General features: G+C 42.4%; 1 long non-coding RNA gene across 3 annotated transcripts; it reads right to left on the minus strand.

The window, feature by feature from the left end:
• Positions 1–992: 992 nt before the first annotated feature.
• LOC149868743 (uncharacterized) lies at positions 993–25,398 on the minus strand. Of its 3 annotated transcripts, XR_016441310.1 has the most exons (5): positions 25,313–25,398; positions 24,051–24,142; positions 18,565–18,650; positions 9,551–9,597; positions 993–4,789 (listed from the first exon to the last, which is right to left on the minus strand). It is a non-coding gene; the product is annotated as an uncharacterized LOC149868743 (long non-coding RNA). The 3 variants fall into 3 exon arrangements; XR_016441311.1 differs by lacking the exons at positions 993–4,789; positions 9,551–9,597 and adding an exon at positions 14,506–15,830; XR_016441309.1 differs by lacking the exons at positions 993–4,789; positions 9,551–9,597 and having other exon boundaries at positions 14,506–18,650.

Here is a 25,398-nt window from a genome sequence, read left to right on the forward strand (position 1 = left end):
AGAATAATCAGTTGAGTGATTTCTTTGAATGGTCTTCTAGAAAAAAAATAAGCTAGAGGCAATGATACAGAATTAACAAGTAGAGGAACAGGCAGTATGAAAAGATGGGTAGCAGGAAGATGTCTTTGGTGTAGTAATCTATTGTGCTATATGTGCATATTTGGTTTGCCCTTATAGGCATTGAAATGAAATTTGATCTACATGTGGGAAACGTTGAGGACTCCAATACTTTGTCACTTCTGCCAGATGCTGTAGGGATCAGGAAAAAATATTCTTTACCTCAATAAAGGCATCATTTAGCTTTTGGTATTTTTTATCCTCAGCCTTTGTTGTGTGTTTCAGCCTTCCTCTGAATCACTGTAGATTAGCCACAGCCAGTGAATGAAAGGTAGGGGGTGCTAGGGCTCCTAGTAGCATGATTGGCTTACAGGCTTCAGGTTAAATCAGTCACCAGATTCAGGGTCAGGATGGAGGTTTTATCTCAGGTTAGATTGGTGAGACCTAGTGGGAATTTTTTTTCTTCTTTGTAGTGTTCAGTGTAGTCTTCCTCCCAGAATTGTCTGTACATATTATAATCCAACTAATTTCCTGGCACTTCAGGCTCCTTATCTGTGGCACACTGTGTGGTATGTGCTTGTTTTTTAAAAAGGTGCTTTGTGGTGGTGTGCAAGAAGAACCAGAATAGACATTCTAGTACACGTTTTTTGACAAATGGTTGCCTGCAAATGGAAGAACTAAATCTGAATGGCTGTGTTTCTGTAACCTGGGTGGTACACAGAAAGGTAACCCCTCTCCAACTGAAGGGTTGTCAGCAGGTGCAGGTATGCTATGGAAGGTGTGGCTGCCTAGCTGTATGCAGCTTACCTCCTTTTCCTACAGAGCAGAGAGCCAGGACACCCAGTGAATCTTAACCATATACAGGTTTAATATAAAATACTATATAACTTATAATCACAAACTTGCATGCATCTATATGTACATATAGATCATCTACAGATTTACCCAAACAAAACTCTAATTAACTGTGAACTCAAGCCTAGGCCTAGTTCCCTGTGGCCTTCAAGTTAGACTGCAGCCCTTGCCTCTCATTCAGAGCCCTCCAGGCCTGAGGGGGAAGGGGCACTAAATGATAAAACAGAGGTTAGCTAATGGACCAATAACAAAAATATCTGGCAGCAACAGCTCAATAATTAAACATTCACAAAAAGGTTACATCAAATACAACACATATATACCCAGTGATAACCAATATAAACTAATGACACAGATGCCTAATGTTGATAGGAAAATATGTGTGTGTGTACACACACACACACACACACACACACACACACACACACTAAGGTTACATCAAATAAAACACCTATACATCAAATAATCAATACAGTGAATACAAATACAAAACAGCTCAAAACTCTCTTCTAATACTATAATAAAGGCACAGGGCTACAACAAAATCCAAGCAACTTAGAAAAAACAAACAGGGCCCAAGGCAGAAATAACAGCCTAGGTGGAGCACCCCATCACCAAGCAGGCCATCTATACCTTTGCTGGAGATACTCGGCTGGTAGAGTTCTTAACCTGGGAAGCCCCTTAAAAAAACAGGAGCCCTGGATCCCTTGATATACCCCAGGGCGAATTGTCCCATCCTGTGAGGGGCTTCCCCTTAGCTACTCGTAGTGTGGAGGGGCCCACATCCCCTGTAGGAATCCCTTTCCCCAGGTGACTCACGACTTCTGCACTTGATGGGTTGGCTCATCTCCAGTGGTGTATTGTAGGATCAAGGTGTTTCCTCCCTCCCTTCACTGTGGTGGTCAACCCATGCTGCCACTGTGGGAGGGCCTGATCTGCCTCTTGCAGCTCCCTAGCCTGTTAGCTGCTCTCTGCCCCATGAACCGCCTTGTGCACCACAGGGGAACCTACCTCATGCAGGTGATGGGGGGAGAAAGGGACCCAAGCTGCCTAGGACAGCCCTTAGTGTCTCATCTGCTCCATGGCCCTGTGCACCGCTCTGTGCACTGATGGCTCTGCTCCTGCCTTGTGCAGGGTTGGAGACCCACGCTGCCTCATGCAGGTGTCAAGGTCTTATCCGCTTTATGGCCTTCTGCACCTCTCTGTGCACCAATGGCCCTGTTCCTGCCTCGTGCAGGGTTGGAGACTCACACTGCCTCATGCAGCTGCTGCAGTCTCATTAGGTCCTGGACCCTCCATGCACTGTCCTGTGCACCAGGCTCTCCAGCTCCTGTGCACCAGTCCCTGTACTGAATGAGGCTTGGCTCGTGCCTCATGCAGGGGTTGGAGACATGTGCTGCCTTGTGCAGCTGCTGAAGTCCCATCTACTCCCGGACCTTCCATGCACTGTCCTGTGCACCATTGCCGCAGCTCCCTCCACGGTGGGGCAGGGACACAGCCACTCGCCACTCTCCATTCAGTGACGATGTCATTAGCGTGCTTCTGGGGCAACTGTTTTGCCCCGCTGGTCAGCTCAACCAGCTCTTCTCAGCCCCTCTTCGTTGTCCCTTGTCAAAGTTGCCCATGTGCTGGGCGTGCTGTCTTTTTATTCCTTCAGAAGGCTTTGCCCTCAGATTGGGAGCAGACCAGTAGGAAAGCCTGAGGGGTTAGTTCCCCCTCAGGTCCTCTTCTTCACTTCACCCCTAGGTCAGGGTGCAGAAAGCCTCTCTCCTTCCCTTTCCTGCTTGGTGGAGGAGGGAAATGCCCCCACGAATTGCTCTGAGCCTTCTGGCTTAAGTCGGTGAGCCAGGCTGCTACTGGAAAACCTGCCATATTTCTATGCTCCAAAATCATTCATGTGCCCAAGGAGGTGTTGAGCAGAGGCAAATCCAGGTTGGTTGCAATGGTGCAGTTACCCCCCACTCCCTTGATTTCTATTCTACCCAAAGTTTAAAATCATCTGCCTGGCAGTAGCAGAAGCATTTCTACTCAGGCAGCAAAGAGGGAGTCACTTGACTTCATGGCTCATTGTAAACTCCCTGGGCACCTATACATGTGATGGACCTCTTCTCCAATGTGTGCTAATTAACATGTGTCAGAGGAAGCTCGATTAATCTGCTGCAAGTTTGTTGAAGTATGTTAATTGTCATGTTCCAGCAGCCTCTATGTTACATGTATTCAGTGCCCCCATGTTTCAAAATGGCAGCATGGGTCACTTCCACCTGTCCCTGCCACCATTTTGAAGTGCCCCTGCCAGCGTTTTGAAGTGCAGGATGAATACATGTGACACTGCAGGCACTTTAATTAAAGTGACTTTCAGAGCCCCTTAGCACATGTATAGATGACACCTGATTCCTTCTAGTTTCATTTCATAGAACCCTCAGTCCTTTTTTAATGATCTTGATGTTCCACCAATTAAGCTATTCTTTCTTCTAGTTTAGCTGCTCCTTTTAATGGAGCTCCTATTTCACAGCTCTGCAGACTGTTTTTATCTTGAGCTCCAGTATGGAACTCAAGTGTGGAAACAACTTCCACTGCAGTGGATGTAGTGTTAAGATGCTCAAGAAGGCTTGACTTTGTTTTATGAATATGAAAGAGATGTACATTAAATTCTAATGACAACAGAACTGAAGAAACATCTTTTGATTTATTTTGCTTAATTTGTTGTGTTTTTATGCATAATATAGAATATAGCAAATTAATGCACATTCTAATAAAATTATATTTGTTTTGCTTTGATCTTAAACTGAATAATATAATGCTAGTCCCCTGGCATGTTAGTAAAGCTTCTAGTTTCTTTTTATATGGAGAAAAATGTATGTTGTGTTATATATGATGATGTAGCATCTTCACCCCACTTTAAAATCTTAGATCTGTCCATGATGTTGAGGCTTGTGCTAAGGATTTACTCACCACCAGTTACTGTGCTGAGCTGGCCTTCCCATTAGTCACCTAATACCAAGGAGGAATGTAGATGTGGTGAATCATTCTGACAGGGGAGCTGTCAGTGGCTTCCTATCTAAGCAGGCCTACCTTTGTGGGCACCCAACTGAGAAATTGTTATCTCTGAGCAATTGCCTAACAACTTGTTACATGTAGGAAGAATAGCCAGCACGGATCTGAGTCTAAGAGAAGAATAAAGTTGTATTGTTTGTGTGCCAAAGACAGAATGTTTGTCCAGCATCCCACATGGTATGACAGTCCCTCCCCACCTAACCTATCTGAGAGTAGTTCTATAGTCAGTCTGTGTGGCTGGTGAACACAGACCCTGTGCCAATTCTTGGAGGCATGGTGATATTTAAACTGAATGAAGACTGCCTGCTGCTCTGTGTCCTGTGCCTTTCCTTTTGTCTGTGTCTGTTCTGACCATGGTAGGTGAAGCCTGATATGTGTCAAAGTGGTACCTGCCCCTCTGCAGTGCTGGAAATATGATGGTGGGATGTTCATAAGCAAAGATAGGGCTGGGGGTAAACTCCACTTCCAAATCTGCCATGGTGGATGGAAGCCAAGCCACCAGTCTCGGCAGAGAAACCTGTCTCTGTCTATTGTGGCCTTGACTTTTTTCCATTTTTGGGAGATGGCCTTGAAACAGCTCTCCACCATGGAATTCTGCAGTTATCACTGCCCCAGGGTAGGCAGGGTAGAACATCCTGGATACTGCCCTGTGGAATGAGATACTGCTTTGCATTGTGAGCAAGCCTACCCTCCTCCAGCATAGATCATTGGGAATCTATCATCCATGACATAGATGATAGGGTGCTTTTGATGTGTCTTGCAGTAACCCTGAGGGCAACTTCCAGCAGGGCTTCCTATGTTAGTGATCCGGTGCCATCTTGAGCTGGGGTAAAAAGGAAATGACATCCATATTATTGTACTGTGTGCCAGAGGCATAACTAGCAAGCTTTGCTTGCCCTTGTTATGCTACTGCTGTGTGCAATCAGATTAGAATGTAGCTTAAAGTATATATGGAGGAAATACAGAACTAACAATGAACAGGTGAATATGCTTGTTTGTTAACCATCCAATTACTTCTGGCAATGTTTTAAGTTATTTTTATACTGTTGTTATATTAAAGGAGGCTTTCAGACTGATAAGTTATAACATCACACCTGTGTAAATATGAGGTATGATGCCATAAGCTTCACTTACAATTACAGTTGTTTTTCTTGAATTACATGAGATATAATCCTCAACAAGGCACTTCATTGTTGTTGGTTATTGCACACATATCTTTGCAATGGCTGATTCCTTAATTATACCTCTTATTGTGAATATTTTGGCATATTTCTAAAGAGATTCTCCATCAAAGAATCAAATGAATGTTTCTTCTGTATTCTTCAGTTTTGGTTGAAGTGTAAAGTCTTTGGAGTCGTTAAAGGCAATCAGTTCAGCTCTTCTTTTCTATCACTATGGTTTCACTTCAGGCGACTTTAAATCATGTGGTATTTAATCCAATAATATGATTTAAAACCTACTCACTTCCTATTGCACAAGGTTGTTAAACAATTGTTTTATATAATTCAAATCATTATCTCTGGCAAAAGTCAATGATAGCATGTTTGCATTAATATTTATAGTAAATTGCCTTTTTGGACTCACAGGTAGTTGCCTATATCTAAAACAACATATTGCTTTTCATTTCTTGTGTTACCAAAACTCCCAATCAAGTCAATGGAATCCAGAGTGCCGAAGAAATTAAAGATTTGGCTCTTTGTGAAGTTGATGCTGAGTTCATTTGAAGTTGTATAGGAAGCTTGCATAAAATGAACTTTTATGTAAGTAGAAAAAAAAAAGGTTTCTGCATGAGGTTGTAATGCAGAATTCAAGATGAATACCTCCCCCCGCCACAGAATAAATAAAGTTCAGTCTTGCAGAGAATTATGCCAGAAGCACTTGGATGGGTAACAGACAAACTTATTCATTTCTTGATTAACAGTACTCTATTCTTTGCATGTTTTTTTTCTATGCAACAGTCAGTTCAGATTACTTTTACCATACCCTTCAAAGATACCAAACTAGGGCTGCATGCAGACCATCATGGCTGTGGGGTATGTGGTGTCACAGGCCCCTCTGCGAGACCACACACTGCACATTCAGGCTTTGTCCCCCACTGCTACCTTGCAGTGCAGGGGGGGTTTGACCCCAGGACATTAAAAAAAGCCCTGCAGAAAAAAAGCGGGTCGGTGCATGTGAAGGCAGTCTGCCGGCCAGACTCCTAGCTGCAGCTGCGACGCAGCTTCAGCTTTCCTGGCCCCCAGGACACCAGGTAAGGCTGCTGGAGCCAGCACAGTTTCTGACCTCAGTCTCCCCTACCCCACCTGGGGTAAACTGCCATGTGCCAGATGGCATGTGGCACACGTGTTCCCTGGGGACAACCAGCAGTGGCACAAGGTGTGCTAGTTGTCCCCAGGGAACCAAAAGTCCACACATATCTGGACACAGCCTAGGAGGTGAAGTTACTGTATCTTCTTGCATATATATATATTATGCCCCCAAATATAATATGTAGTCTCTTTTTGAAAAGGCAGCGTGAAGAAAAAAAGATCTTACCGTGCTCAATAACTGAATAAACAGCAGCTAAGGAGTTGAGCCTGCTCCTGAGTCTGATCCCAACCCTGTGCACAGGATAGGACCGGAGGAGTGCCCTCTCAATCTGGAACACTGACTCTAGGTCCAGTGCTGCATCCCAGGTGTGCGAATATGTCCTGATCCTGTCCACCACATCTAGAGCCACACACAGGGTCTGGAGCTGAGAGTTGAGTCTAGCTGCAGATGGATCCTGCACTTTGGCCTGATCTGGTATGCTGGGTCCTCAGTTTTGTGCTGGATCTGGAGCCATGTGATAAATTTGACTCTGAGCACCAGATCTGGACCTATACCCCAATCCTGTGCATGGGGTCTGGGGCTACATTCTGGGCCTGAGCCTGTATGTTGGGTCCGGCAATAAAATAACCCGGCATGTTTGCCCATTCTGGTGTGTTGGGTCTAGAATCACACACTGGGTCTGGGGCCATGTACAAGGTTTGACCCCATATTTTGGGTCTGGGGCCATGGGCCAATCCAATGCATGGGGTATGGGGCTGCACACTAGTTTCAACCCTAAGTGCTGAGTTAGAGCCTGATCTGGTGAACCAGGTGTGGTCCAGATGCTGGGTCCATCCACATACCGACCCTGCCTACCAGCCTTATCTGGTGCGCACGGTCATGACATTCAGCCCAGAGGCTCCCCACAGTTCTGGAAATCTGGTGATGAGAGTGGTGGCAGCATTATTTACCACTGCTGCTGCTCCCTGGCTGCCAAATTCTCAGGACCATGGGGTCTGTATTACCTTGCATACAATGCTCATCCCAATTTCCACCAGCTGTTTTTTAGGGGAGAGGTGTTCACGACAAGCAAGAAAATATGGTAATTTTCAAACCTTCTTTCACTGTTAAATTGTAGTGTACTACAAGGTCCTATATTGATTCCAGTGAACTACTCACAGGTCACATCTACATGTGCATTTATAAATAAACTGTGGAACTTATTGTTACAGAGTTAATTGTTCCTGGGTGTGCCACTTGAATGTGCACCCAGAAGCAATTAACTGTGATGCAATAAGCTCTGCAGTTCATTCAGGTGCAGCATGTGGAGCCTGGGTGGAGCAGACCTAGCTGGCAGGGGACTCTGGGGGTCAGCCTGGCAGCCCAGGGCTTCTCCCCCGGCTCAATGTGCTGCAGAGGGGCTGGTTGGGACACAAGGGTGATCAGAGCAGGGTTAACCATCAGGCAGCTCCCTCACTGAAGAACCCTTGTGCCTCAGCGAGGCCAGCAGTGTCTACATGTGCACTGCTGTGGAGTTTTTAAATTGTATTTAGAATTACTATGCTACTGCAGAGTAAGTTAGTTTACTCCAGCCTAATAGGGTGCACATGTAGATGCTGAGACATTTACTGTGCAGGTAATTAGTCATCTATGCAGTAAATGTCTTATATGCCTATAGTTCCTAAAGTTGAACATATACACATATCTTTTTAGGATTGAAGCCAAATAGTGGGAATGTATTGTATTTTTCTCCTGGAGAAAACACACTAGGTCCACATTGGCTTTGATGGGTCTATTCACTTGCTCTACTGTTTTTCTGAAACAGGTCTAGAAATAATTGAACTGGTTTTGATGTAAAAGCAGTTGGTCAGAACTTTATCTCATACTCATAGCCTGGTTATATTCCCTGCCACTATTTCCTTTAAAGATACAGTTATTAGTTGGATACTCAGAAAAAAATGGCTTGTTTGTCACTACTGATGTGATCCTGTTTGGGGATGTTTTTCTCTTCACACATGTTACTTTATAGTGCCCAGTATATCTCAGCAGGGTTTAGTTCTGACTCTGAAAGTATTCTGAGGTGTGATGTATGGTCTTAACATGGGCATAGGTTGAAAGTCATAAGAAATAGAAATTTATTTCCAATGGTCAATAAAAATACTCTAACTGAAGAAAAAAATAGTTTGATGGTTTCCTCTTGAAGAATAGCAGATTAACATGTATTACATACTTTGGCTGAGTTATTACTAAAAAACCAACAAGGAGAACACATGGATGAGAGATAGAAATGGCTTTAGATGTTATTCTTGGATCCACTAGTATCCACTAACAATAAGACTCTTGAAGTGTGCCACTACATTCTTAATTGCATGCACTTTTCCCTGGCCAAAGGAAAATTTTATAATGAGAACAGTAAACCAAGAACAGTAAAAAAACCTGTTTATCTCCCCCCAACCATTTCTAGGAGCCACCATCCAAAATGATTAATGAGAAAGCAGTGAGCAACACTGAGGGCCAAATTCTGCTCTTGATTACATCTCTGCATCTCTACTGAAAGTAATAGGTGAGCATAAGCCTTACTTATCAGAAACGGATTCCAAAAGTTTGAAAATACCTTAAAATACATATGACTAAGTACCACTGTCATTATTTACCAACATCAGGGGCTGTTAGGAACATAGCCAATAGCTGGAGTGGTTCATAATACAATGACGTATTTTCCTACGGCAGGGCAAATAATTTACCTGGCAGCTGAAATAAAATGTTGACTCTTCTTTAAAATTAATTAACACAGAAACACAACAGAAAAATGAAAGGCTTCTTGTTCCTAAAGGTTATTCTGTTAGGAAATAAATCATGCAGGAGTAAGAAGTAGACTCTTCTGTACTGTATGATTAAGTGCTTATAATATTGTCAGTCTTTAAGCCTCTGTATTTGCTGGGAAGCTCACAGCAAAAGTAACTTCAGTTTTTATTGTAAATGGAAAAATACTAGAAGTGAGAATTTCTGTAAGTTGGGATGACCCTAGAAATATATAGGAAGGCCATTTTATTCTTTATCAACTTGTTTTGCATACGAGGTTTCTAATAAAGGTAAAGAACAGATCCATGGAGCTTCTGCCCTACTCTTGGCCAAACGCCTTGGAATTTATGTCAAATAAATTAAAACTAATGTCTCTCATTTAGAAGAGGACCCTGCAAAAGAGCAGGAGTAATCAAGACAGAGTAATCATTTATCTATCATTTTGGTCTAATGCCCCATCTATTCACAGCATGTTGAAGAAAGCAGTACTCACTTATTTACTCTCTCTCTGCCCGTAGCTGTTCTTTTGTTGCTTTCAAGCTTCAGAAGATAAAAGGCAAAAGCAGATGTAATGGCAAAATACAATAGATATGTAACTTCAACCCCCACCCCCCACTGGTGCTATTCAAAATGTTAAAACTGCAGATTAAAAGGAACAATATTCTTAAAATAAGCCACTGTCCAGCAAATAATTCTTGTGCACCTGAACATTCTCATGGCAGTTAGTAGTACTACCTGGGTGCATAAAGTTATGCAGAGTATGGACAGATGTTATTTTGAAACAAATCACATCTCACTCCCAATATGAGGTGTTTCAGACTTGGAACACTTTGGCATTGTATAGGTATGCAGCCCCCTCTGAGCAGAAGTGCTTCAAAATGGCTCTGAGGCCATGTCCTGGCAGACTGTAGGGCCCTCTGCAGCTGTAGGGCGAGAGAATAGAGAACTCAGCATATTTTTCAGGCCAAATCTTTGGAGGCCGTGAGGAGCACTAACTGCTCCTGATTTTCACTGGTTTATGGAAAGTAAATCTCATCCTACATCTCAAGGTATTCTAGAATATGGCTTTGTAACTTTCTTTTTCTTGGTATCATTCAAAGTAGTGGCAACAGACCTGATTTTTTTAAAGCAAGAATTGCATAGAAAGCATCTTTGAATGAGTTACCCACATACCCCACATGAACATACTATAAAGCAACCCCCCCTCCCACTTATTGTACTTCATTTACATGATACAGGATAATGTCTATATTTACATTTAACTGGGCAGTAGATTAATTAGCTATTCAGTAAAGGATCACTGTCTACAGGTGCAATGCTATTAAATTGCAGTAAACTAATTTACATTGTCATAAGATAGTATTGTTAGGAACAGTACTGTCTTATAGTGGGGTAATCAACTGCCATTAAACACACGTGTAGACGCTGACCACAGGCATAAATTTCACATGGCCAGCCCATCCAGCAGGGGACCAAACTCCTGCCTGCCTCCTAGTCACATGGCTCTGCACTTTCAGCACCATCATGCCCCAGCCATCCCCTCTGCTGCCTGATACTGCCACCTGTAGCCTGAGGCTGACCCTCTGTGCCCCAGCTCAAATTGCTGCTGTCCTGGGTTTACATGTAGATGCTACACTCAGGTTCAGTTTACTGTGGCTCAAACTGCTCTGTAGTTTATTGCTTCAAATTAACTGCACATGTAGATGCACCCACAGTTAAACAAAAATAATTGTTTTCGCTGGTGTTTAAATTTAGGCTTTATTTCATTCTTTCTCAGACCTGAAGAAGGAAATTTCATGGCCAAAAGTTTGTTTAACATCTCTGCCAACTATACAGTTGGTCCAATACAGATATTACCAAATAAACCCTCTTTCATATTCCATGGACTATCATGGCTACAGCAATACTACAACACTGCGACAGATTTTCAAAGGGATTTAGGTTCCTAGTCTGCATCCACACAAGCAGGGATGTGCCTTTGCAGCAGCACAAATAGTAGCTGCACAAATTTGTGCCTCTACTTTGTGCTGCAGTGCCTGCCCCTGCCTGTGTGCTTTGCAGCAGGACACATCATCCCACTGCTTCATGTGATGCAGGGTGGGGGCTTGTGGGAGCACAGGGTGCCTTAGTAGGGGTAGCTATCCCCTGCACTGAGACACCCTGTGTCCTTCCCAGCTGGAGAGTGGCATGTGGAGATGAGACATCTGTGAGCTGTGGAGCTGCCATGCTGAGCCATCCTGCACCCCAGCCAGCTTCTCCCTGGCTGGCTGGGGTGCAGTGTGCATTGAGATGGAGGAACAGGAAGCCTTGGGCTGGCCATTTCCCTGTATCCTCATGCCTCATAACAGCGGCACCACTGCAGAGCCCCTGCACTGAGGCATGTGGAGGCCCTGTGCTGAAGCACACTGCATCCCAGCCAGCCATGGAGTAGCTGGCTGGGGCACAGTGTGCCCCTAGACTAGGAAGCAGGCCCTGCAGTTGGCTGGGGTGCAGGGTGCCTCAGAGTGGAGGCTCCACATGTCTCTGGATGGGGTCTCCACAGTGCAGCACACAGGCTGAGGCACATGGAGACAGGGGAGCAGCCAGCCCAAAGCTGCCTGCTCCCCTGTCTTGAGGCACCTTGAACCCCAGCCAGCAGGGAGAGGCTGCCTGGGGCACAGGGTGCTTCAGCGTGGGGGATCCACAGAGCACAGAGATTGGAGAATGAGCAGCCCTGGTTGCCAGCCCTGTATTTGTCATCATCTTGGCGTGGTTTGTGCTGCTTTTTTCCAGGTATTTTTTTTGGGAGCCAGAAAATCCCAGTTGTGAATTGGCCCCCCTGCGCTGCAAATTAGCAGCACTATGCACTGGTTAAGATGTAACTTATGCAGTTCTGATGCTGCAAAGAGGTTTTCAGCACCAGAAACCATACATGCCTGCATGTCTAAATTCAGCCTTAAGGGCTAACTACAGACAGTCAAAAAGCCTGAGGCTGAATCAATTCAATCATTGTAGGTTAGTCTAACCTGCATAGATTGAACCAGTAAGCAAATGAACAGACATTCACTTTTGCTTTTGGAATTTCAGCTACATGACTGCAGTGGCACAGGGCAGACACCAGTGGGTGCTAAAACATGCCTTCCTATTCAGTTGGAGCAGACAGCTTGGGCCAAGGCTAGCCTGCCCACCCTGGGGGAAGGCGGGTGGTGTTGCAGAGGAGATGCAAAGCATCCTGGGATGCTGGGAGACTTTGAGTTAATGTGAAGCTGGAGGGGATCTGGGACAGAAGTTCAATAAACCAGTTTAAACTAAATCAGTTAAGTCTGATACTACATCCATCCAGATTTATCTTAAAGTGGTTTCAGCCATTTTGAAAGTGATTTATGTACACTGAACTTCTGTTGTGTTATAAATTTAAACCAGTTTTCAGTCGCTTGTGTGTAATTTCTGTTTGTAGCCAGAGTGCAGATTTGTAGATTTTCAAAAGCACCCAACGCCCAGATCCTCACAACTATTTAGGGGCTCAATTCTGAATGATTTGGTGATCTTTGAGGATCTGGCCTTTGCATTGTCACTGAATCCTGTATCTAAAACTCCAAAGAAGCATGTAAATGCAGATTCTCTAGTCTTCTAAGACCGCTTTGTGTTACAGAAGTGATACCTTTAAAGTAGTCCATATAATATTCTCCCTGCATTATAAAACTGGCACCAAACCTGGTACAGGCAACTCCTTTGTTTTTTCATGGTAAATAATTTAATTTGGGTAGGAAGTAGGGTTTCTTTGCAGTTTTTCCTTAAAGGAGAGGACAAAGATAAGTATTCTTCTGTAACAACATTATGAGTTAAGTCTCAGTTCACATACTAATTAATTAAAGCAAAATAATATATTTAAAATTAAATTGTTTTGCTATTGTACATGCTGACTGACCTTTTATACTTAACTTATTGTAGCTCTTTTATTTTATTTACAAATATCTGTTTAAGGACATGATTAGTTCTATAATTTGTTCATCAAGGCGTTATATCAAAACTCCCTTGGGAACTGTTACGCAAATAAAATCCATCTGCTGGTTGTGAAATAATTCAGGTAAAATTATCAACAATATACCTAATTTTTCAGGAGGATTTAAAAGGATCTACACATGTGTGCTGCTTCATTTAAAAATCCAAGCCTATTCACATGTGTCCTAGTCTCTAGGATCAAATCCCCTGTTACTCAGGGATTACTGTTACATACTGAATCAGCTGCTTTTGAGGACCCTATAACATACTGGAATCTGCCCCTTATCTTGTGTGCATATGAATTATTTATTATTTTTCATAGTTCAACAATCTCTATTTGGTTGTTTTCCTTTTAGAAGAACAGACTGTGTCTGTAAGATCCACAAAATGTCACACCTTAAATTGGAGGTAAGGTAAGACAGGGTCCTCACCATGCACCCTGAAGCCAGATGCATGGCAGAACTTGATTGACAGCTCTCCAGGATTGGCAGGTTGACAGCTGTGTGGTGCAGCCCTGCATGAGGCTACCCCCTGCACCCTTGTCCCCCAGCCAACCCAGTCAGCATCTATATGTGTGTTGTGGCAGAGTAAATAACTCCACCTTAGGATGTTACTTGTGTCTGGCAGATACTATACTGTGACAGAGTTAATTAGTTAATTATTGAACTCCATCCTAATGCCATCGTACATGTAGATGATAAGGTTTTACTGTTGAGCTAATTAGTCAGCTCCGCAATAAATGTCTCATGTAGATGCACCCTAAATGACTCAGCAGGTTGACTGTCCTGCTTTACAGCTCCCAGGGAGCACGGCACTTGACACATTCTGGCCATGGGGACCCTAGGTTTGGGGACAGGTTTCAAGATCCTGGGGTCTGAATTTGCTTTAAAAACAGTGGTGCATCCTGACTACACATGCAGTTTACTGGCATCCCTGGTGCCTGGGGACTCTGAGATTGGGGAACCTCTCCTGGATCCTAGGGCCTTGGTACACTGGGACCTTAAAAACCACATTTGCAGCTGGGATGCACCAAAGGTTTTCTGACATTCCAGTGCATGGGGATCCAGTGCAGTCTCCAGACTAGAACCAACAATCGACTGATTGGTGGTCCTTGCCTTGGGTATGCACTGGTTCACATCAGGCTGCGGGCACCCAGCTTTCAACTTACTAATGCACAGGGTGTCTAGGATCATGATCTTAGGCCCTCCTTGCACTGACAAGTTGTAATAGCAAGATCAAAATCTGAAACCTAATCCCCAAATCATGCATCTTGCCATGTATATCTGGCATGGCAGGAGGTGCAATTGTTGGGATTGGGGATTACATACTATAATGTCGTTGAATGAACATGGCCCTTTGGGCAGGGCTAGTGTATATCTATTTGTATGTGCAGGGGTGAAGGAGAAATAAGGAGAAAGAATCAGTTGTGGTTGGACCATAGTGGTATTTTATACAAATTACAGTTCTATCAACTAGTCTTAGCAGAACTAGAATACATTGTGCTATCTTAAGGAAAAAATGTTAGCTGTTTTTTTATGGTTGATTAATAAATATTATCTGAAAGTGCGTGTCAGTTAAGGAGGTTTTTTTGGAGGGTTATTTTTGTTTTGTTTTGTTTTTTGCTAATTGCTATTTTTTTAGCAACAGGTAGGTGAAAACAAGGACAGCTATCATAAAGAATTCTAACCGCTTCCAGTTTGAAAACAAATGCATTATGTAAAATGTGCTTGTCACAGTTGAGTTAGTGTGTAACATTCAGAGGCTCTAACTATGTCAAGTTACCCACGCTAAAGTTCTAGCTCTAGATTCCTGCCATTTCAATATGAAATATATGGAATGCTACCCTTGCTTTAAGAGCAAATCTCAAAGTAAATTTCACTATGGAGTTGCTACCATAATTAAAAAAAGAAGGTAATGAGGTTTAATGTTGAATATTACATCTGTTTTTATTCATTTTTATATCACTTAGACCAGAAGATCCACAATTCTTTATATACTGAAAATAAGCTAGGAGCATTTCACATCAGATAGTTATGCCCTCGGGTCCTTTAACAGTCAAGCGTGTGAACAGAATGTGTGTCACCTCATCCTCTTTTTTTTTTTCTTCAAGAAAAGTAAAGAAAAGGAAAAGAAAAGAAGAAAAGAAGAAAGAAAATTGCTGACATTCTGGGGAAAGATACCATTAAAAGACCCCTCTGGGACATGTTTTCACTTTTACATGGTATATCTCGTCCATCATTAGCAGCAGCAAGATTCAAGGGACCTTGCTTTTGAAAGATTTGATGTGTTTTTAAAACAAAATGCATGAAGAGGAAAAATGGTGATTTTCTTCCACAGCTGTGCTTATGAAGACTTGCTGGAACTTCCTGGATCTTAAGAATGAGAGACTGTAGCTGAATAATTTGGACAGTTATGACAGTTTTACTGAAAAAAAAATGTTTGTTCTTTTATTTGCTTGGAGTCATAGGAAAAGAAACTTTTGGCACCAAGAGGCACCATTAGTATTATTAACATTTTGTCAAAATATGAATATATTGTCCAAATATTGTTTAATCTTGATTGCTGAAAGCTATTCACTTTTATCTTTATGGGTGGAATGATTTCTCATTTTTTGCAAGATTCACTGGAGCTGTTTCCTGGTTTACTCAAAAAGAGAAATATTATACATTTCAGGCAAGGAGTAATGTGAGTTAGTACAAAAGAAGAAGGGCCTGCCCGATCCTGTCCTCTTGATCTCCATGTGGAAAGCCCCTGGGGACCTATTCAGGCTGCCAGACCAGTTCCGGAGAAATCTGAGAAGGAAGAAAGCACATTGCACATCCCATCTACCTGTATAATTCAGTAAAGAAGGATGGCCCAGCCACCTTCTTGTAGGTTCTAGGAAAGAGCTGGAGAGGGAATTGCTTCATGCAACAGTACCAATCAACTTGCATCCACAAAAGTGATACCTCACTGGAACTACAGCTTGAGCTGCCTTGTGTTTCTTGTCCTCAGGGCAGATATTTCCACATAAGAACATGGTACAATACCATGTCAAGAGAACACTTCCTTTGTAAGATAAGACCACTAAACCCATGAAATAACAAAATTACAGTTGCCCGTGTAGCCTCAGCTATACATCCTGGGATATATGGATTACAACACAGCCCCCAATTACACTGTTTCATAAAACATCTCAAATGAGACTACAGCATACTGTATATTTTCCTCTATTAGCATGCACGAATATACACCAATTTGTAAGATCTTCCTTTCTTTCTGAGAACTTTTCTAAGAAGCTTAATTATAGGCCCTGCCATTAATGGACTTTGTTCCATTGTTCTATATATTAAATTTGTAATACACTGTAAACATATTCATGTTATTGTTATCATTCCAAATAAAAGCTTACATGGACTCTCCTTGTCTAGTACACACAATGCTACCAATATATAGTGCTGTAAGATGTGACAAATCTCCCTTCCCACCTTAGATGAATACCTACATATGTGGTATTCATATATCTGAAGCCCATCAATGTGGTACACAGGCACAAGTATCCAATATTTGCTGAAAATAGAATGATATGATTATATCATTTCATAAATATATTATATATTTTAGAAATATATTCACAAAGGGACCAAAAAACAGGATTGCAATTGCACGCACATTCTTATTTTTTCTATATCTTGAACATTCATTTCTCATGTGTTCAACCTAACCATTCACTTAATGTGGATTTTTGCATGAAATTTGCTATGTTCTTTAATCAAAAAAGAGGTAGGTAGTAGAAAACTGAAAAGCAGTTTTCAGTGGTCCGTGCCTGTGACCTGTATTTGAGAACGAAGGAGCACCTCTGCTGCTATCAGTTGTATCAGTTGGAAGCTCTTAAAATGGATTGGTCAGACAATCTGGAAGCTTTACATGGTGTGCAGAAACACTGCCCCTTTGCATCTAATTACCATCTGGATCCAACTGTCATTGAAATATTTTGACTGACTCCAATGGGAGATGAATTATTTGTCAATTCAGTGAGTCTGAGACAAGGGTTTCAGCAGCACCCTTATCTCAGCATATCTGTATATTTCAAAATCTTTTCAGCATGTCCTCAAGAATAGTGCAACCTTTCTTCAATTGTGAATTTTATAGGCAAATGACAAATCCTGTGCAAAACTAAACTTGGGGTAACTATGGGTGACAGGGTGACTAAGAGTGACTGAAGTAAGGAGGTGGATAAATTCCATGCCTACTGGACTTACTCAGGAACAGAAAAAGCTGCTTCTGTCCCCATCACTCTTCTGCCCCTATAGCTCAAGGTCTAGAGTACTCATCTGGGGCCAGAGGTCCCTAGCTCCAGGGCCCCAGGAAGGGTCTGAAGCACAGTTGCTTTCATTTTCCAGCACAGTGTCCTAATCACCATTTTACACATCAGCCATTGTTCACACTTTCCTTTGGTGTTCTCGCTGAAGCTTAACCATTAATTTATTTACTGGAAAAAAACAGATGAATGACAAGGAAGGCAAAGCTTCTTTTTTACTGGGAGCAAGGACCCCAGCTAAAACCGTGGCCACCCTGCATTTCAGACCAGGAGCCACCTCACTTAGTCACACAGTCCTGACTTGCTTTTTTCCTCCTGGCCCCACAGATCTCCCATACACCACCTTCATATGGCTGCCCAGGAGGCCAGTTTCAAAACGAACACTGAATAAATCCTTGGTTAGTAGCTGTTATCAGGAGTGGTGGCTAGGAAGTCAAAAGATCCAGATCCATGGCCACTCTGCAATTCTGGGGAAAGATGGGAGGAGCTGCTCACTTTCATCATCTGTTCTGTTCACTTATGAACCCAGAAATAAAACCAGCTTCTATCATTTTTAAAGAAGAAAAAGTATAAGTTTTAAAGTTTTCTTATGCACAGAAATAGTTGAAGTGTTTCTCTACAAGAAAAAAAGATTCATAGCTGGGCAAACCCAAAATTTTCAGTCTCAAAAGTGAAATTTTCAAGAACTTACAACACTTTACTACAAGGAATGGAACATAGAATGAAACCTTATTACCTCAGCTAGAGTGATCACTGCTATTTCCTCTATAGTTCTGCTATGGAGATGTGATATTCCATGTCAGTACTCATACGTAACCACAATTTTGGTTCCACTATACCAGCTGCAGTCAACTCTACACACACACACACACACACACACACACACACATATCCATAAGTATGTTTGTGTGTGTGTTTGTGTGTGTGTTGTGTGTGTGTGTATATTGCAGCCACAGGAATCCAAGTAATGAAGACTGATACTTTTTAAAAAAATGACCAAGAAATGGTTGCCTCATCAATTTATTGGCTGAATCAGTTCACCAAGGGGATTCACGGTAAGCGGATATGTAACCTTTGACTTCTTACTTTTTCCTCCATATCCTTATGAGCAAATTCTGAAACAGAAAGGTGACCAGCATTATTGACACTTAGCTGGCACCCCTGTTGGCAATTTTAGTAAAGTCCAAAAAAAGGAAATGAGCACGCAGAATAAAGTATTTTCTCACCAGAAGAGGTGTTCTTTTCTACTCACAGCTGAAGAATGCTGGCTCAATGATGAAAAGAAACTTACAGTGTCCGTGCTGTATCTATTCTGTCAATAAATAAAGCAATTCAATTTCCAGGACTGTCAATACATATATGATGTATGAGATTTTTCATTATGTTCTGATCAAATTCAAACGACAATGTCTGCTTTCTTGGAACTAAATGTCTTTTAAACAAAAATGGAATTTCCAAACTGTCTATTTGCAGGTACTTTGTTGATAACCCAAACGTTCTTGTTTAAATGGAATGGACTGTTTCTGATTTCTCTTAATTCAGCCTGGTATTCTGGATAAACTAAAGGATGATCTTAAGCTTCTTTTTAAGGTGCTTTCACATACTGAGAAATAAAATGTCTATAGATAAAGTGTTCTCTCACTTTTAATGAAAATTATTAGCTATCAACATTTTGCTTGAAGGCATGAGCTATAGCCCAACTCCATTCAAATCCATTAAATATGCTTGAGACCCAGCTGTCAATAGCACTGTGGAGTAAATTTAATTTTCAGAGTCAATACAGAGCACAGCTGCATTAAGCATAGGATAATTCTGGCACATTATTAATTTGAATGGCCATGTAAGGCATTGTCTAGACAAGATATAAGCCCAAGTTTTCATAGGCAATCTGTACATAAAATGAAGTATGTCAAGGTTGTAAAGAATACTAATAACACAGATCTGGCCTATTAACCAGTATTGATTGCTCTTAGTATGACATGGTCCAGTAACTTTAGAGGTGAAATAGTAAAATGTTCAGCACTAGTGGTCCTGTTAAAAAATAACACTAAGAATTTTAGGATTGGTTTCAAAATATGAGTAGTGCTAGATGTTGTCTGAACATATGAATGAGATCTCAAATGTTGGTTGCCAAATGCATGGCTTCCAGTATTTCACTTCTGCAGAGACTATAGGAGTTACATCCCCATCATCATCATTACTGGGGGTCAGGTATATGTATAGCAGGTACTCCATAATTTGAGATTATCATAAACATATCTCTTTGTATCAGCTTGGAATGATTTCTACTTAAGGCACAGTCACAGTTTTGCAGTCTTGGGAAGCTTTGCAAATGATAAAAATCTCATTAACAAAGAAGATGAATGTTTTAAAAAGTATAGATTTTATAGCAGAGCTGTTACAATTCCATTTCTGTGGGAACGTTATGGGGTTTATTTAATGTGACTAGGTATTTTGGTATTTGTGCTACTGTACACATGTAGTGTCTGCATATGCTTATCAAATTTCATTGAAATGTACATCAGCACATTGAAATTGCCATGTTTGAACACTCAAAGTCCACTTAGTGTACACTCTACTTCCAGTAGTGTTTCATGTTCAGTGCATCAGAGAAAGCCATAAAACCCCCAGGTTGTACCCAGGTATAACAAGATATATATTTTTTCTTACTTTCTGCCCCAAGACGGTGATTATGTATGTCCAGAAGCATTGTTATTTCTTGTATTTTTTGTTCTCACTAATACAGTATTTGAGATCATTCTTAACTTACAGATTTTTGATAATTAAAGGTAATTTAATATTAATAAATCATTTACTTAGGCTTGTAATATCGTGAATGTAATGAGTTAATTTTACATAGTGTATTTCCTAACACAATTTTACTTTTTTCTTTCAATATTGCCTCTATTTTCTTTTCTTATGAAACAATTAATTCATCTTCTCTTGAATTATTCATTCTTTTATATGCCCTTGTTAGTTCACATTTGCTTTCCTACCTATACTTTTCTAAACTTCTTAATCTCTCCTTCAGTGGAATCCAGCAGAAAGTGGTAAGAGCAGAAATCAGAAGAAATTAACCTAAGGAAACTCACCACCAGGGTGCTGAACTTTTATGTTTTTGTTGAAAAAATACAAGCTCAGCACCTTGTGTTCTGCTCTTGTCATTTCCTGCTGGGTTTGCAAGGGCTGGGGGGATCTCTCCCTTCATCTGACTCTTTGTATGGTGAAGGTCAACTTCTCTTCTCTTCACTGGGCCTGGTCTCAGTGCTGTAAAGCATCCTGGAAGTTAAGTAGTAGCCATCATGAACAGGCATATATATTCAGGCACAGACCTCTCCCACCTGACACTGATAATCCTCGCCAAGTCCACCTCCCCCTGGCTGGACTCCTTAGCACCCTTTCCTATCAGAAAACCTCCTGGAACGTCCTGGTTCTCTCAGGGTATCCTCCAAAATGACAGATGTAAACTGGCTTAGAAGTATGTGGCAGAACTAGTTGCTGTACAAAAAGACTTGCTAGTCCCTTGTCTAACAGAGGCAGCAGCAAGCAGTCACTGGGAGTCCAGCAGCCTGGCCATTTCCAAGATGGGTTATGTTGTGTATGTCTACAAAAGAAGGCATGCCACGGATAAAGCCCCACAGTTTGTGACAGAAAACAGGCTCTTTGTTGCAGTGCTTACTGCAAATTGTTCAGGAAGGAGTCCTTCCCTCAGTCTCTGTGAAGTTTCTGGTTCAGAGAGTTGGCTCACTGAGCAAACCCGGAAAGCCATCTTGCAGTTGCTGCTTCTGCATTTACCTACCTCATAGGCAAGAGGTAGCCCTAGTGCAACCTGTATCTTGGGCAAACCTTGTTATAGTGTGGCTTCACATTAGGGATCCTAGCACGTTTCAGGACATGCATATGGTTTAATGGATTCAAGTGGATGCCCTGCAGATAGTGATGTAAGTGCACTGCTTTCAAAGACAGTATAGGAGATAGTGGCTGCAGACACCACAGTGTCAGTGTCCCATAGCCTTGTTCTGGTGCAGCTCTGGAAGAGGTTGGCTACACTCTTGGCAAAGATGCAAGTTTATTCCCAGGCTACTACTCTCTCTGAAAACACCAATGTCATGCTATACAGATCATTCACACTCAGACTGATGCTCTTCCTATCGTTCCCACAGACATTGAAAAGTAGGCCAGACAGAGTGTGCATGAATTGTGGGCCTGATGACAATGCAGCCATTCCTGTGCTGAGTGGCTCAATGTCATAAAATGTGGTCTAGGCTTGACTACCAATTTGTGGCTGTTCAGGGCTGGATGCAGAATGTAGACACTCACAGCTGCAAATCTGAATCACAGTGTGGTGTAGGTGGCTTGTACACACCTATGGAAATATTCTATATCAGTATGGAGCATGTGAAGATAGTATGGGTGATGGGGACAAGGCTTATTTCAGTAAAGTACAATTCCAGAATCCCAGTAAGGAAAAGTAGAGCTTCAAGAGGAAACTGGAGGGCATGGAAGTGCCCCTCAGACTTTTAGTCAGCCAGGTATAGTTTAAACTGTTGTGTTTGCTTGAAGCATTACCTCTCAAATGTCACTGCTGGGCTAATGTGTTATCAGTGTGGTGAGCCCTAAACAGAGCTGTAGGATACAAAGAATGAATTACCCCTAGGAATCTGGATTTTTCCATTTATTTCACCATATCAGATGTTGACAACTCATGTCATTTGGTCTCAAATCTCACAATAACTATGAATGAGGTGCCATAGCACTTATGGTGTCTTATTATGGTTCTGGGGGTAAGAATTCAAGTCTGGCTGTAGACTCAGTTCAAAGGTGACCCTGTCTTGCTACTTAGGCCAGTATTAGGATGTGTTACTGACCTCATCAATTTTTTGTGTGCAGCTGGTGTGTCTTAACCACACTAGTCCAATGGGCTGTTTGGTTTGCATAGCCTAATACTAATCTATATTTTGATATATTTCTCAAAGCCCCAACATCTCAAATCTTGCCAAAAGAGCTGAGAATCTTATATTTCACTCTTTAAAAAAGTAAATTTCTACTGCTTGCTGCAAGAAAAGTTTGACTATGTACCATGACTGTACCCTATATGTAAAAAAATCCCTCCAAGTATAGAAGATAAATACAAGAACTAAGGTTGTCAATTAATCACTGTTAATGTGCATGATGAATTCATTAATTGTTTTTTGCATTAATTTTTTTAATGTGTTAACTGTGCACATGATTTTGGAGCTCCCACCCAGAATCTGCTTTGCCGCCATCAATGCCACCTCTGGGCCGCCTCTGGTCTATGCAGTGGGACAGTTATGGCAGTACAGAGGAGCTGCAGGGCAGCCCAGGTGTGGGCTCCAGGCTGCTGCAGCAGGATGGGGGAGCAGGGTGCACAGAGACAGATAGACACACAAATACACACACAGAAGCAGCCATAGCATGCACATGGCCAGGAACACAGCTCAGTGGCAAGTAGACCAGTACTCAATAGGTAAGTCTGTGGAGGGGAAGAGTTAGAGGGAAGGAGTGTGGGGGAGATCAAAGCCCCACTAGTAAGGGAGGGAGTAGTGCAGGGACAGGGGCAAGGGCTGGGGTGAATGGAGCCCCAGGGCTGGGTGGGTTATGGGATGGAGCTTCAGGCAGCTCATCCAGGGCCACAGGGGGAGGTGCAGCTCCCTGCCACTGTTCACTGCCCTCAAGGGAGGCATGGGGGGCAAGTGCTTCCTGGATTTGTGCATAGGGCAGAGGTGGGCTGCCCACTGTGGGCTGGGGCTTTTTGCCCTACTGCCTTTGCCCTGGCAGCCATGTGATGCCATGTTGTACCTCCTGCTGCTGGGCAGGCAGGGGACACACAGCATAGCCAGCGCATAGCTCCTGGGGCAAAGGCAACAGGATAAAGAGCCCCAGCCCACAGCAGGCAGCCTGCCTCTGACCCATGCACAAATCCATGGGGGCACATGCACCCCATTTCTCCTCTGGGGGTGCACACAGTGATGGGGAGCTGCACCACCCCCATGCCCTAGGATGAGCAGTCCATGGCTCCATCCCTCAACCCATCTGGCCCTGGGGCCCCATTCACCCTAGCCCCTGTCCCTGCCACACTCCCTCCCTCACCATAGTGGCCTCGATATATCTCCTCCCAACCCTTCCCTCTCCCTCTGCCCCTTCTGCTCCATGCTGAGTGCTGCTCATAATTTACACCTGTTCACATCTGCTGAGTGCTGCTCATATTTACATAATTTTGACTTTTTCTCTGCATACTTTTGAGTTTTTAGCTGTGCATTTAAAATTGTGATCAAGTGCAACTGTTATGTTTAATCGCGCAACTAATAGTGATTGCACAGATAATTACACCATCCCAGAAGATCAGCTAGGGCACCTACTCAGACCTCGACCCTGACATAGGGAGGGGTATGAACCCTCCAGCCATGGTTAAGGGCCGGGTTTTGAGAGGCATCCCCATGCCAGCCCCTGAGTGTAGGAGTGGTCATTCCTGTTAGGAATTATTTAATTACATATTAATGTAAAAGAGTAAACAGTAACGTGGCAAAAAGAGCCGGAGAATGCTGCTTCTGGAGCTATTACCCTATTCGGATAGAAGCTCTGGGAAAAAAAAGAAGGAGGAGAAGGAAGTCTCAGAAAGGGAGAAGAAAGAAAAAGCGTCTGAAGGAGAAAGTGAGGGAGAAAGAAGATCTCCAGGAGATAAGACACTTACCTCAGGATTTTTCTCACCGCTGGAGAGAGCAGAGCTCTGAGAAAGAGGGGCAGATCCCTGAAGAGGCACCGGAGACGTGACTGGCAGTCGCGCTGGAAAGTAAACAAACAAACAAAAAGAGAAGAGTGAATTGACTCACTTCCACAAGCTTCGTGAAAACAACTGAGTGCTGACCACAAGGATTCAAGGCTTCAGGCACCAGATGAAAGGTACAGTCTCAGGATAGCAAAAGTAAGGAGAGAGAAATAACAAGGCTTGAAGAAAAAAGCCTGCTCTAAAAAAAAAAAAAAAAAGGAAATAAATGGACAAACCAGAGTTAAAGGGACTTTGTTTATTAACACCAAGTTCAGTCCAACCAAACTGATAAAGGTTAAATAAGAACAGTATGTAGATAGAACTGCAAAGTTGATATAATTGTTAAAAAGAAAAGAAAAGGACCACTTCTGTTTAAAGATAATGAAAGTTTGTATGGTGTTATAAAGAATAAAGATAAAGACAAGTGTTAATCTGCATCTGATTGTGAATATATATATCGGCGAGTGTGTGGGAACAATTGAGTGAAGTTTTCCTCTGTAATACCGGGATTCCTAATAGAGGCACCCAAAGAGCAAAATAAAACAACAAATATATATAAAACAACCCTCCCTACAAGTGTCTTCATAAATCAGAACATATTATAATAACGTCCAAGACGTGGCAGGCAGGAAAGTCGGGGTACTTACAGCTCTTTGGGAGATTATAAAAGAATACAGAGAGGCAAGGTCCACCATCACAATTAACTATATATATTAAGTACAGAGATAAGTGTCTGGGAATGGGACTATAAAAAGCAAAAAGGAAGGGGTGTGAATGCCCAGAGGGGAGAAAGGAAGAGTGAAAAAGAGATGGAGTGGGGACTTATGGGGGTTTATGGGGGTTAGGGAAACAAAACAAAAAAGAACAGAAAAAGAGAAAAAGGGGGAATTAAGAGCACCCCTCGACAGGAAAAAGATAAAAAAAATAACACCCTGTGGCAGGCAGGAAAAAAGAAAGGAAGAGAGAAGAAGAAACAGTAAAAAGAAAAAGCTGTAAAGTAGACAAATGCAACTCACAGGCAAAGAAACTGGAAGTAGAGAGGGAGGGAACAGAGAACAGAAAAAAAGAAGAAAAAACACTGTGAAAATGCAAGAAAAAAAATCAGAAAGGGAGATAAACAGAAGGAAGAGACCTTTAGACAGGTGGGAGTTAGAAAAGAAAAGAGATAGGAAGCTGGGGAGTCTTACCCCATGCAGCTCCAAGCAAACCTGGTCTGAAGCATCTGAAGTAGAAGGAAAGGAGGAGAGTAAAGACCCTAGACTTCAGAAAAGCA

The sequence above is a fragment of the Crocodylus siamensis genome, chromosome 3 (assembly GCF_052110815.1).
Source record: "Crocodylus siamensis isolate JL-2025a chromosome 3, ASM5211081v1, whole genome shotgun sequence".
Taxonomy (NCBI): Eukaryota; Metazoa; Chordata; order Crocodylia; family Crocodylidae; genus Crocodylus; species Crocodylus siamensis.